General features: G+C 33.3%; 1 long non-coding RNA gene across 1 annotated transcript; it reads left to right on the forward strand.

The window, feature by feature from the left end:
- Positions 1–354: 354 nt before the first annotated feature.
- LOC144369373 (uncharacterized) lies at positions 355–10,871 on the forward strand. Its single transcript, XR_013428976.1, has 2 exons — positions 355–972; positions 2,453–10,871. It is a non-coding gene; the product is annotated as an uncharacterized LOC144369373 (long non-coding RNA).
- Positions 10,872–12,218: the final 1,347 nt, after the last annotated feature.

A 12,218-nucleotide genomic window follows, 5' to 3' on the forward strand; every position in this document is an offset into this window, starting at 1 on the left:
AAAAAGTGATTCAAAAGTTGCTTTGTATTGATTTTTCCTCTTAAAAAATCTGAGCCAGTATATTTTAATCAGAAGAAACTCACAATTAGAACAAAATTTACAGCATTTGCCTGTAGCTGATAAACTGTTCATAACATTAAACACACTGAATTACTGTATTTATTTTTAAATCATTGGTGTTTAATTTACATTTTTTATGAAAAGTATTCAAATTTTGAGTGCTTTGAATGCAATGACATTTTATATTTCAAATTAGATTGTTCTGTCAATAGAACCAAAATGACATGATAGTAACTTATAAAAACAATTTGAGGTTTTGATTAAATAAAAGCCAAATATGAGGGAATATAATCTATGAATTTTGTGTGATTTTATTCTATGACATATCCAAACAGCCAGCTCAGCTAGGGAATGCCTAGATATGCACAACATTGACTAAATTAAATTATCTTCCATATTTTGCCTAATTTCAGTCACTTCAAAAACATAAGTTTATTGTTTCTGGCCTTCTGACCAACCTTGGGGCACACAGGTATTCCAGGTGGAATGTGTAGGATTAGAATGTTCCCACATCTCCAATCCTAAGACTGGTTTCTGGGCTACAGCAGTGCTTGGTGTGGTCAAGTGCAGGGCTTAATGTCTTATGGAAATAGTTTCCTTGACTCCTTTATTTTCTCTAGTGAATTTCCACTTCCTCAAGATAAAAACAGCCAGACATCACTTAGAAGAGTGAGAACAGATTTTATTTAGTAACTGCTGATGATAGAAGGAAGAGCTGAGCTCCATTCCAATTTGCGCAGAGATCATAAAAGAAGATACCCTGCTGCTCTGTGGGTAACTCTGAAAAATTACCACAACACCAGATGCCATCGCCATAGACATTCAGACTGCAAACCAGGACATCTGTCGGATTGCCACTGCCATCCACAAGCCCCAAATTGAGAAATCTCAGCTAGCTTATCTCCAAACTTAGTAAGTTTCCAACTACAGTTATAACCTTTGTTTTCATTATTTACATAGGAATGTCTTCCCATTAACTGTTTGTTAGCACTATCCAGAAAACATCCTCTACTACTGAGTCCCAACATGATTCAGTTCGTCTCAATAAACAAAAGGCAACAAAACAAGAAAATGAACTTTAATTGTTCAAAGGAGAGATGAATGTCACTTCTTTTCTTGGGCAAATGGGGAAACTGACAACAATTCTTTGCCTGGCCAAGTTTTTTTTTTTTTTTTTTCATGCACCTAAACACTCTCCTAGTCCTAGCTGTGCCCTTGGAGTAAGATTCAGTGCTATAAAAGAATCTTGCTAAGTTGGTTTAGCAAGAATCCCTCCTTCCCCCAATATGTAATCATTCTCCATCTCTAATCAGGTTCCTCTGAGTGATATTTGGTAATCTTGACCTGTCTTCAATAAGAATACTATTAAGTGAATTTAGCCAGAATCACCCTCACCCCTGATGTTTCACTATCCAACCACTGGTCAACCTCACCCCAGCTCCTTGACTATAAATCCCCACTTTCCTATGCAGTTTTTGGAACTGAGTCTTACCTCTCTCTCTCCTACCCCAAGAGCTCATTGCAATGGTTTCCATATATTTAGAGATGGCCCCGGATATAGTCTCTCTTACCATGCTTTTAAAAAACACATAATTTTATACATATTTTTGTTTTCCATTAGTTTCTCACAAATATGAATTTAATGTGGTTTTAAAATTGAAAGGGTACTAAGCACATTGTATCAAAAAGTAGCAGCACACCCTGTCTTCCCACAGTTTTGAAGGATCCACATTCATCATGTTTGGTTGTTTGAACAGATCTTTGACTTTGTGGTTGTTTGAACAGATCTTTGACTTTGTATCTCTAATATATTTAGACATGTATATTTTGATCACAACATTTTAGACACTGAAGGTTGATTTTGAAGAATTAATAATAAGAAAGATCTATTTTCTGGTTCTAGATCAAATTCTTCTTAAACAACTATTCTAATCCACTGCCCCGAGGAGGGTTGTGTATAAAATGGGCTATTACTATTATTATTCTGGGAACAGACCATAAAAAGTGGAATAGAAGCCTCCCTGTCAGGAGGTATAGTTAATTCTAAATGACACAGTATCTCTGCTCCCATCTCATAGCCTTATATACAAAGTTTATTTTTTAAAAAATTCTAATTTGTATGTATGACAGCAGAATGCATTATATTTTGTATTACACATATAGAACACAATTTTTCATATCTCTGGTTATACACAAAGTATAGTTAAACACCATTTGTGTTTTCATCATGTACTTAGGGTAATGATGTCTATCTCATCCCACCATCTTTTCTACAAAGGTTCTTAGTTTCAAATTTCAAAAAAATGTATTCTAGTTTTCTGCCTGTAGAAAAATAGATTTGAGGGTCTGAATTCTCGTTATAAATACTTTTTAAAATTCTCTCTTTTTTCAGGCCTATTTTCTACTTGAAACAGACTGAATTTGGGGGGAGGTCCCTTTCTATGTAAGAGGAACTTCAAGTGTATGAAATGGATGTTTCTTAAAAGCATGGTAAGAGGAATTGTATTTAGGGCCATCTCTAAATGTCTTCATGTTAAGACAGTAAGAATTACTCTGGATCGACTTCAGGGGACTGGTCTACCTGATTAGGTTTTGATAGTTGGAACCATGAATTATCAACAAACATAGGGGCATTGTTTATTTAATCCTCATTTATTCTCAACCATGATAGTCAGATATACCAGCTACCTTTATCAGGGTGAATAAGTCAAACATGCAAAGATAGGAAAGATGCTCATTTGATATTCTGATAAATTGTGATTTGGAGCCAATGTACTTTTATATGCCTTCTTCTACCCTTTTCTTCTAAACTCATTATCATATTGGACATCACACATAATATCTTATATCATTTCTAATCTTGAGTTGAAATTCAATGAGAACCACTGGGACCTTCCAAATACCTCTTTTAAGTGGAAAAGCTCCTGCTGAACATATCATCATATACCACTAGCATAGCATAGCATGATTAGGAAGAGGGAGGAGGAGTAGGGAGGAGAAAATCAACAGTGGTCACAGTGTATTCTGATTTTCTAGTAGATGAACAATGTGGAGAATTCCCTATTCAAGTTACTTTTACTAATTACATTGGCTGACTTGTGAGTCACTATGTGAATGCCTTCTGTCAAACACTTAGTGAAATGGTCTTATTATTTGAATTGTCCTGAATCTGGAGTGCATTTTGCTGTGCCTCAATTTAGTTCAATATCTGCCCATTATGCACAAGTCACTTCTCAGAGTAAATTATAATCACTCTTAGTCCCTGAGTAAAGGAAATTACTTCATTTCAGCTATTGTATCTTGTGTGTTAAGGAAATGTTAACTCAGATTATTAAGAGGTACATCACATTATATGCCTCAGGAGTAGAAGTTTTTGTACCCTAATTAAATGGATTACATTCCCTAAACTAAGCAAAAACAAAATAACGACAGTAAAGAAAAGAACAAAAGTAGAAATGCAGGGAACTTTGCAATTTTTATTTTTATTTACTTATTTTCAAGAAGAAGACAATTGTATTTTTCTTGGAGGAAAAGTGGAAATTTGTTTCCTGAGTCCTTATACAGAGAACATCTAGTAAAAAATAATCTTCAAACATAAAAGAAACATTATCAAACTAATGGTTCCTGTATCGACCCTCAGCAGAGGCAAATAACATTATATTAAGTTGTGCCTCAGTGAAAGCAATTCTTTGAAGTGCTGAGAAACTGTGGTAAATGTGCTTCACTGTCTGATGGTTTAATACAGGAATGGATCTTGGGAAATCAAACAAATGGATATGTGCACATCTATTAGGTTCTCTTCAGGGCCATGAGTACAGGAAATTTCTATTGGAAATTCAGTTCTTCTTTAGACTTTCAGGAGTACAGGAAGGTTATTTAACTCAGAAGTGATCATGACCACGTGGTCTATTCTCTACAACTGACACTTTTTAAGATTTTTATGCCTCAAATCCATTTCCTTGGTATGGATAAAGATATCCACTATTGATGTGTTGCTTCTTTAGAAAATTGTGGGTTTTTTAAAATACTCACAAGGAACTGAATATTCATAAAGTATATAGATGAATTAGAAACATTCTTGTGCCACTTTAAATAATTTCCCAATTAAAATATAAATTTAAGTAAAGATTTGTGGTTTAGAAAAATTTTAAAATAATTATTTCTTCCCAAATTTAATGTTAAAATATTTAGACAACATCTGTTTTCTGTGATAGGTACTTTATTTGATTCCTCTAGGTAACCCTGTAGCCAGTGCTTGCAAACATGATGTGTGGCCAATTGTCTGTCTGAAGGTGCATAGGCTGACTCAAGTGAATTTGTGTTTTACCACTTTAAAGGAAATGGTCAATAGAATCAGTTTTGGAGAAATCCAAGAATTTTGGTTCCAATGAATCTTTGGGGGACACGCAAACCATATCCAAACCATGACAATGACAAAAAGGCATAGCTCATGGTTAAATAAATTGGTGTTTAAAATGAACAACAAAAATGAGGAGTGACTTATTTTGTTTCAGTAACAATCATTTACATAAATCTTTCTACTAATCTAATTCCAAGGTTAAACTCACATTTAAATGAAAATATTAACTTTCTTGTTGCTATTTCACTTCCTTTTTTACTACTTTTTTTTTTTTGATGGTTACACTGAACTCACATATTTCCTACCTCATTGAAGATTCTGGATGACAAGCCTTTGATTGAAAAATGCCAATGGCAGTCAGTTTGCAGAACATAAGAAATCTCAGGTTTCTTTTTAAAAACTTCAAGTGTGTTTTCACAGAGACTCTTAAAAGATAGACCAAGAGGATTGCAAAGTCAAGATCATTTTTGCAAGGATAAAACTCCTTGCTGAATTCTAGTTAACTTGAGGATTCTGGTCACATGCCAAGTCAGACAATTGCTTTATGTTCTTATAAATTTCTTTCCTGGGTTAGGATGCATTTGTTTAATTTTATGATTCCTTCTAAGGGTGAATATTTGTGATGCTTCATTACATACATAGTTGCAACTTGGTTACATGGGAAGTGACATGCATATCCAAAAGTTGCAGAATATTGTGTCTTTTGTATTTAATTTTGGGAGTTTTATGAATTGGTGACATTGTACTTTCAGTTTGGTGGAAGAAGAATCCAGAGAGAAACACCTTGATTTTTTTCTTATCTTAAAAAATGGGCACTTTTAGATAAAATGATTACTATGTCAATTTTTATTTATAAACTAAAACAAATGAAACCTTCCAATTCTGCAGGTGTTAGTTAAAGTGACTAAATGGCAGAAGCAACATTGCCTCCCAGTAGGGGCATAAGCTTTGGAGTTGGCATTGGTGTTAGTTCTCAGTTCTCCCTCTTTCTAGTTGTGTCTACTTCGATGAGTTACTTTTTAGTGTCTGGCATACTCCACAAGAAGTCATAGCTATTATCACTGGCTAGTAAACAACTAACATGTGTTTCTGGAATATTCACAATTTTCCCACCAGCATTATGTGTTGAGCATTGTGGTTATTGCCAGACTGAATATTTTAATGGAGTTGAGTCTTTTTTCTCTGATTTTTCCCTGTTCAACTTGCCAGATATTCTTCAGTCCTGGTGTGAAAAGCAAAAATGTTTAAGGGAGATACCATAATTGGTATATTATATCTCATTTTTGTTAGATGCTTTAATCTCAAGGTCTTTTCTCTTTATCAATAACACCATTCTAAAATTATGAGTATATATTCAGGAAGATAATGGCGGTAAATGACAGGTTCATTGTGACAACAAAGTCCCAGAAGTCCTTATTGGTCAATGCATTTGGGGAAGATTTATATTTGGCTTATAGAATACACTGCCTGATTAATTTTATATAAAGAGGCAAGTAGGGCTGATTATGAAGAAGAGCTAGATGCTGAGGTTTTTTATTCTCATTTATTTTAGGAATTGGGGAGACTATAGGTAATCAACCCTAAAACATATGTTTGCTTTATGTAGAAGCTAAAGAGGAAAAAGTGAAAGAAAGGTGGGGAAATCTCATGAAAACCAAAGAGAAATTAATAGAGGAAAGAGGGACCAAGGAGTAGAGGAGGAGAGGAAGGAGGGAAGTGATGGGGAATGATATTGGCCAAATGATATTGTTAATTCCTGTGCATGTATGAATATGTAACAACAAATAACATCATTATATACAACTATAATGCACCAATAAAAATATAAAATTAAATATATACACACACACACATATATATGTGTATATGTGTGTGCATATATATGTGTGTGTGTGTGTGTATGTGTGTGTGCCTGATGAATTCTTAAGATTATATCAAGCCTTAACTATTTGATTTTGAGGTTAAAAAATTCTAATGTTGCCATTTATTATCTCTGTGACCTTGCATGAATTACTGAACTTTTCTGAATTTTGTATCTTCATGTATAAAATGTCAGCAATATGTGCCACATTTTATCCCTATATTATGCATCAAACATTCTTGGTTCAATTCACAGTGTACAATATCTGTTCAGAAAATGATTGAAGATTTATAAACAGAGTTTTTTGAGGCTTGAAAAAACCAAAAGGCAATCAACAGCCATTGAGTGGACACCTGCTATTTGTGGTCTAAATCTGGACAATTATCAGACACATTGATGTAATTTAATCCATAAAGTCATTGTGTTAAGTAGGTCTCATTTCCTTTATTTAACAGAGGCAGGACTAAGTCTCAAGCTGTTAAGTAACTTACTAAGTCACACAACAAGTGCCTGATATGCTACAAGGTTGCTTAGTGTGTCTATTGTCAGACATAGAATCCTGATCTCCCAGAACATGCTGTGTTCTGGGTCTTTATTCTTTGCTGCTACCAAAATACCGTCATCATTTCTTATTGATTGGTATATACCTTCTTATGCTGAGTTTGTGTGCTCTGTTTTGACCTATATACCTGCTTGATTTAGGGTTGGTAAATATGTATCTATCTATTTAACTGTCAGGAAATCCATGCTATTGATTTTCTGGTTAGCAGATATAGTAAGAAGGGATGTGATTTACACAGGTTATTTTGCAGCATTATTATTTATCTTCAAAAGCAAACACATTCATTTTATATGCATTTAATAAGCAAAAGACCAATGATTGCAGATTCCTTGATATCTTTCTGAAAAGACATCAAATATCACAGAAATTTATTAATATTTTTCTCATTAAGTCACATATGGCTTTACCCAGGACAAAGGCAAGGTCTACATATCTATGTCAGAAATCAGACATGGTTAAAAGATGAAGTCATTCATAGTTGCCAGAGAATATTAATAATATGGCTCTCAAGAGTGGAATTGCTGTTATCTCTGTGTCCACCTGCTAAAAGGCTTACAGCAAGGGCCTAGAAACCAGAAATGCTGCAGCTTTACCGTTATGACAACTCCAAAATGATTTAAATTGGAAAAAAAGGAGAGTTATTGATTTTTGAGATATTCTGATATGTCAGCTCTGGCGTTGGCCAAATCCAATATTTCATGAAAAATGGAGAACTTAGACACAGAGTAAGTTAAATTAATTTGTCATTTTCTCTCCTGTTCATGGCTAAAATTATATTTTATATTTAAAGATGGTTGATTGGCAAAGTAAATCAAATGTTTTATAAATTTAATTAGACAAACCATTGTGTGCAGCATACAAGTGGATTTGATGTTGAAAGCCATATTTAAGCTTGAAAACTTTAAAAATCATTTTATTTTAAGGCTCAAAATAAGCAACACAAAAATAAATTCCTTTTATTTTTCAGTTTATAGATAGCATGAAAATACAATTGCCAATTATTCCAGAGTTTTACTTCTAATGCATCATGAAAGGTATCTAGGAACCAAATCCCTTAAAGTTTTGCTTACTTCTCAGAAGGACTCAAATGAACACAGGGGGATCTTGGCACTTTGGATATTCCTCTTTCAAACCCCTGTCCTTTACCAGTCACATACTCTGCCCAAATCTCAGCAAACAATGCTATGTCAGCAATAAAATAGCATGAATTCTGACATGAATTCTCTCCACTTTTGTCCAGTTACTCATTAATGATGTATCCATGACTGTAGACTCCTGTTACCCATGAAAAAGGTCAAGATTTATTGACTTTTTGGTGCTCTCTCCCATTTCCTTCTGCCACCTTGAGTTTCTTATTCTACCTGTGATCTAATGATCTGCTTATTGTCATTAATCCCTCTCCATTGGCTCCTTATTAAATCATTATAAACATCCATTCATTCAACAAATAATTGGCACTGGAGATAAGAGTATTGAATGGGATAGACAAAAATGTCTACTGTTATAAAAGTGAAATTCTGTTTGGGGAAAGAAGAGTAAATATTAAGAAGCAAATAGAAGAAATGCAGAATGAATTTCAGGAAATTACACTATGTGCATGTATAAATAAATATATCACAGTGAATTCCATCCACCCTTATGTATATCTTTAAAGCACTAATTAAAGATAAATAAATGAGTCGAAAAAAGTTTATTTGAGTAGAAAAGAGGAACTGGGTATGTGGAGGGGATGAGGGCACCAGGTACTGAAATGGAGTAAATTAAATTTCATGCATGTATGATTATGTCAAAATAAACTCTACTATTATGTATAACTATAATGTGCTAACAAAAGCATAAAAATGAATGTGAAAGTAAAATACAAAAAATAAGTGAGTAGTACATAATATAGCAGATTGTGATGGTACTAATAAGGCATTCACTCTTAATAAGACCCTCTGGAAACGTTTCACTGAAAAGGTGATATGTGTACAAAGACCTATAAAAATATATCTGTACAAAGAAGGTTTATGCAGCTCCAGAGAAACAGCTTTTTGGCAGAGAAGACACTAAATACAAAGACCTTGAAGAGGCACTAGCTTGAAGTACATAAAGAGCAATGAAGAGGTCAGAGTGGAATTAGGGTGGAATCAGGTAAACAAGGTGGTACAGGACATATAGGGCTTGGTAGGCAACTCCATGCATTTAATATGTACTCTGATTAAGATAGGAAGCCATTGGGAGGGTCTGAGCAGAGGAATACAATGACTTGGTTTTTGTTAATATTATCCAGTTTCTGTGTAATAGTAAAGGCCATGGATGGGTCAGGGTAGAAGCAGGAAAATCAGTTAGAAGAACATTACCAACCCAGAAGAGGTGTGAATAAGGCTTGGGCAAGAGTGGTGATGATACAGTTGATGAGCAGTTAACAGAATATGGATATATATATATATATATATATATATATATATAATTATAGAATCAAGGACTCTATTGTATCTAGATTTGGTGATAGGGTACAGGAGATGAAATTGTGGATGAAGAATGACATAGCCCTCCTGGAATTTCCATTGTACCCCTGGCATATTCAACGCTACAAAAAGCATTGCTCTCATCTTCACAACAAAAAAAATACGCCTAAGTTTACACCATAAGTTTACATATTTACTCAAATCCTTCAGAGAGCTGAAGGTGCAAAGCAACCAATTTCTCTGAAATCTAAGTCAATATCTTGACTATAAAGAGATATGGGACACAAATCTTTGCTTACATGGGGGAAATCCACCAGAGATAGATAAGAATTTAGGTAAGGTTGTTTAGGAATTGGCAAAGGCTAAGTGGAAGATAGACGAGAATATAGAACCTCTGAGGTCCAAAGTTGGTAGGGAATTTCCACCTACTTGGTAAGCTTTGTTCCATGGAATTCACAAAAAGAGGGGTTGGAATCTTAAAAAAAGGTATTCCTCATGATTCATTTCTGGAAGGAAGAAAAGAACAGCTTCCTGAAAAAAGGAGTATAAACCACTCCCAGTTTTTCACCTTTTATCACCTTGAACTACTGGAGGTGAGGGCTGGGCAATAAACACCATCCCAGACTATTCATGAAAAACATTTTAGTTGTGAGAAGGGAAGGGACAAAAAAAAAAAACCTCCAACCCTGGGGAACATAAAGAAATATGAACTTTAGTTTGTTAAAAACAATAGAAACTGAAAATTGGTATGTATACACAATGGAATATTTTTCAGTCATAAAGAAGAAATCCTTCCATTTGCATCAAATGGATGAAACTGGAGGTATGTGTGTGTGTGTGTGTATGTATGTGTATATATACACATACATACACACACACACACATACACACACACACACACACACACACACACAGAAACAACTACTGCATGCTCTGTCTCATAATGTGGAAGCAACAAAACGTCAATCTGAATGTAGAATAGTGACTAGGAGAGGTGGGGAAGGATGGGTAAAGGAAGAATGAATTTGATCAGTGCATACCATAAAACCTTCCCTAATATTGTCATTGTATGTTCTTTAATGTCAATATTCCACATATTTCGTTTTATGTGATATTCCTTTTGATACTTAACAACTGTATTTTTTTTTAAAAAAAATCTATATGCCTAGTTTCTCCAATAAATTCTGAGCTCCTTAAGTTCAGACATAGTTATGGGTTTGTTTCTCTAACACACTGCCCAACCCTGGACACATGGAAGGTTTGATACAAGAATGACTAATTGAATAGGGGGAAATAGAATAGATGGAGTTAAGTTCAGTAATTGCCCATGGAACTTTCAAGCACGATGATTCTTTAATGCATTGATATTGAATACAGCCAAAGACCAACATTTGGAATGTATTCAAATGATCCAGATATAGGTAATAAGCCAACATTATACAAATTCTTCATTCTCAAAGCAGTAAACTTATCAATAAATCCTTTTCCTAGATTTTCTAGCAATGTACTATTCATATTCTTAGATATATGTGGTTTTAATTGTTACTGAAATTTGTAAATAAATGATTTATTCTTTTACTTCAAAGTTGTAGATATTTGAATCAGCTGTCAATCTTTAGTTACAAGAAAATGTCTTCTATGCATAAATATCATTCTATACTTTAGGGTTTTGAGATTTGATGTACTATAAATTCATCTGACAGAGTACTGAAAGCATAGTGATGACATTTTTAAACAGGAAATCTTGGTCAAAAAAGACAATTAAAATAACCAAGAATCACCAGTTGCTCACAGAGGCTATTTTAGTTCTTGATTTGCTCATATTGCAGTCCAGAAATAATGCTCTATCAGCTATCTGGTCTCTTCTTAGGCTAAAAAAGTTGACACACAAAATCAACCATCACATCATTCAAACATTAAACAAAAGAGAGCTTGTGTAGCTATACTAATATCAAACAATATATATACATGTTTTTTTTTTAAATTTAATGAGAAACACGGATAAGTCTTTTAAGATAGTGAAAGGGTTTGTTCATCAAGAAGATATACTGATTACAAACACATATATGCCTAAAAACAGATCTCAAAAATACTATGAAAAACATGACAAAATTGGAAGGATAAATAGAATAATAATAATAAATAATATTTTAATATTAATATTAATTATTATTATTACAGACTTTTTTTTAAAAATTTATTTATTTATTTATTTTTTTATTGGTTGTTCAAATCATTACAAGGCTCTCATATTTCAAACATTAGTTTCAAGTGAGTTATGAACTCCCATTTTTACCCCAAATACAGATTGCAGAATCACATCGGTTACACATACACATTTTTACATAATGCCATACTAGTAACTGTTGTATTTTTTGTTGGCTATTGAAAATATTCCATTTTCAATAGCCAACAAAAAAACTGAAGAGATAAATAAGAAAGTATGAGACTTTAATAACACCATAAAACAACTAAATCTAGCAGACACCTATAGAACACTCCACTCCGAAAATAGCAGAATCCACCTTCTTTTCAAATGGAAAATTATACAAGATAGAAAATATATTAAGCAATAAAACAAGTCTTTGCAAATTTTGAAAGCATTGATTCATCTGAAATATGTTCTATAACTACAATGAAATGAAATTACAAAGTAATATCAGAAGGAAATTTGGTAAATTTAAAAATGTGTAGAAACTCAACAACATATTCTAGAATAAGTGATGGTTCAAATAAAAATTATAAATGTACTGAAAATATGTTGAGATGAATAAAAATTAAAACATAATATATCAAAATGTATGAGATACAGGTGAAACAATGCTGAGAGGAAAATTCACAGTATTAAATGCTTATTAAAAAGTAAAAATTATTGTGTTCTTTCTCTAAGTTTCAAGGAATTAAGAGTGAACTATACCCAAAGTA

The sequence above is a fragment of the Ictidomys tridecemlineatus genome, chromosome 12 (genome assembly GCF_052094955.1).
Source record: "Ictidomys tridecemlineatus isolate mIctTri1 chromosome 12, mIctTri1.hap1, whole genome shotgun sequence".
In the NCBI taxonomy this organism is placed as follows: Eukaryota; Metazoa; Chordata; class Mammalia; order Rodentia; family Sciuridae; genus Ictidomys; species Ictidomys tridecemlineatus.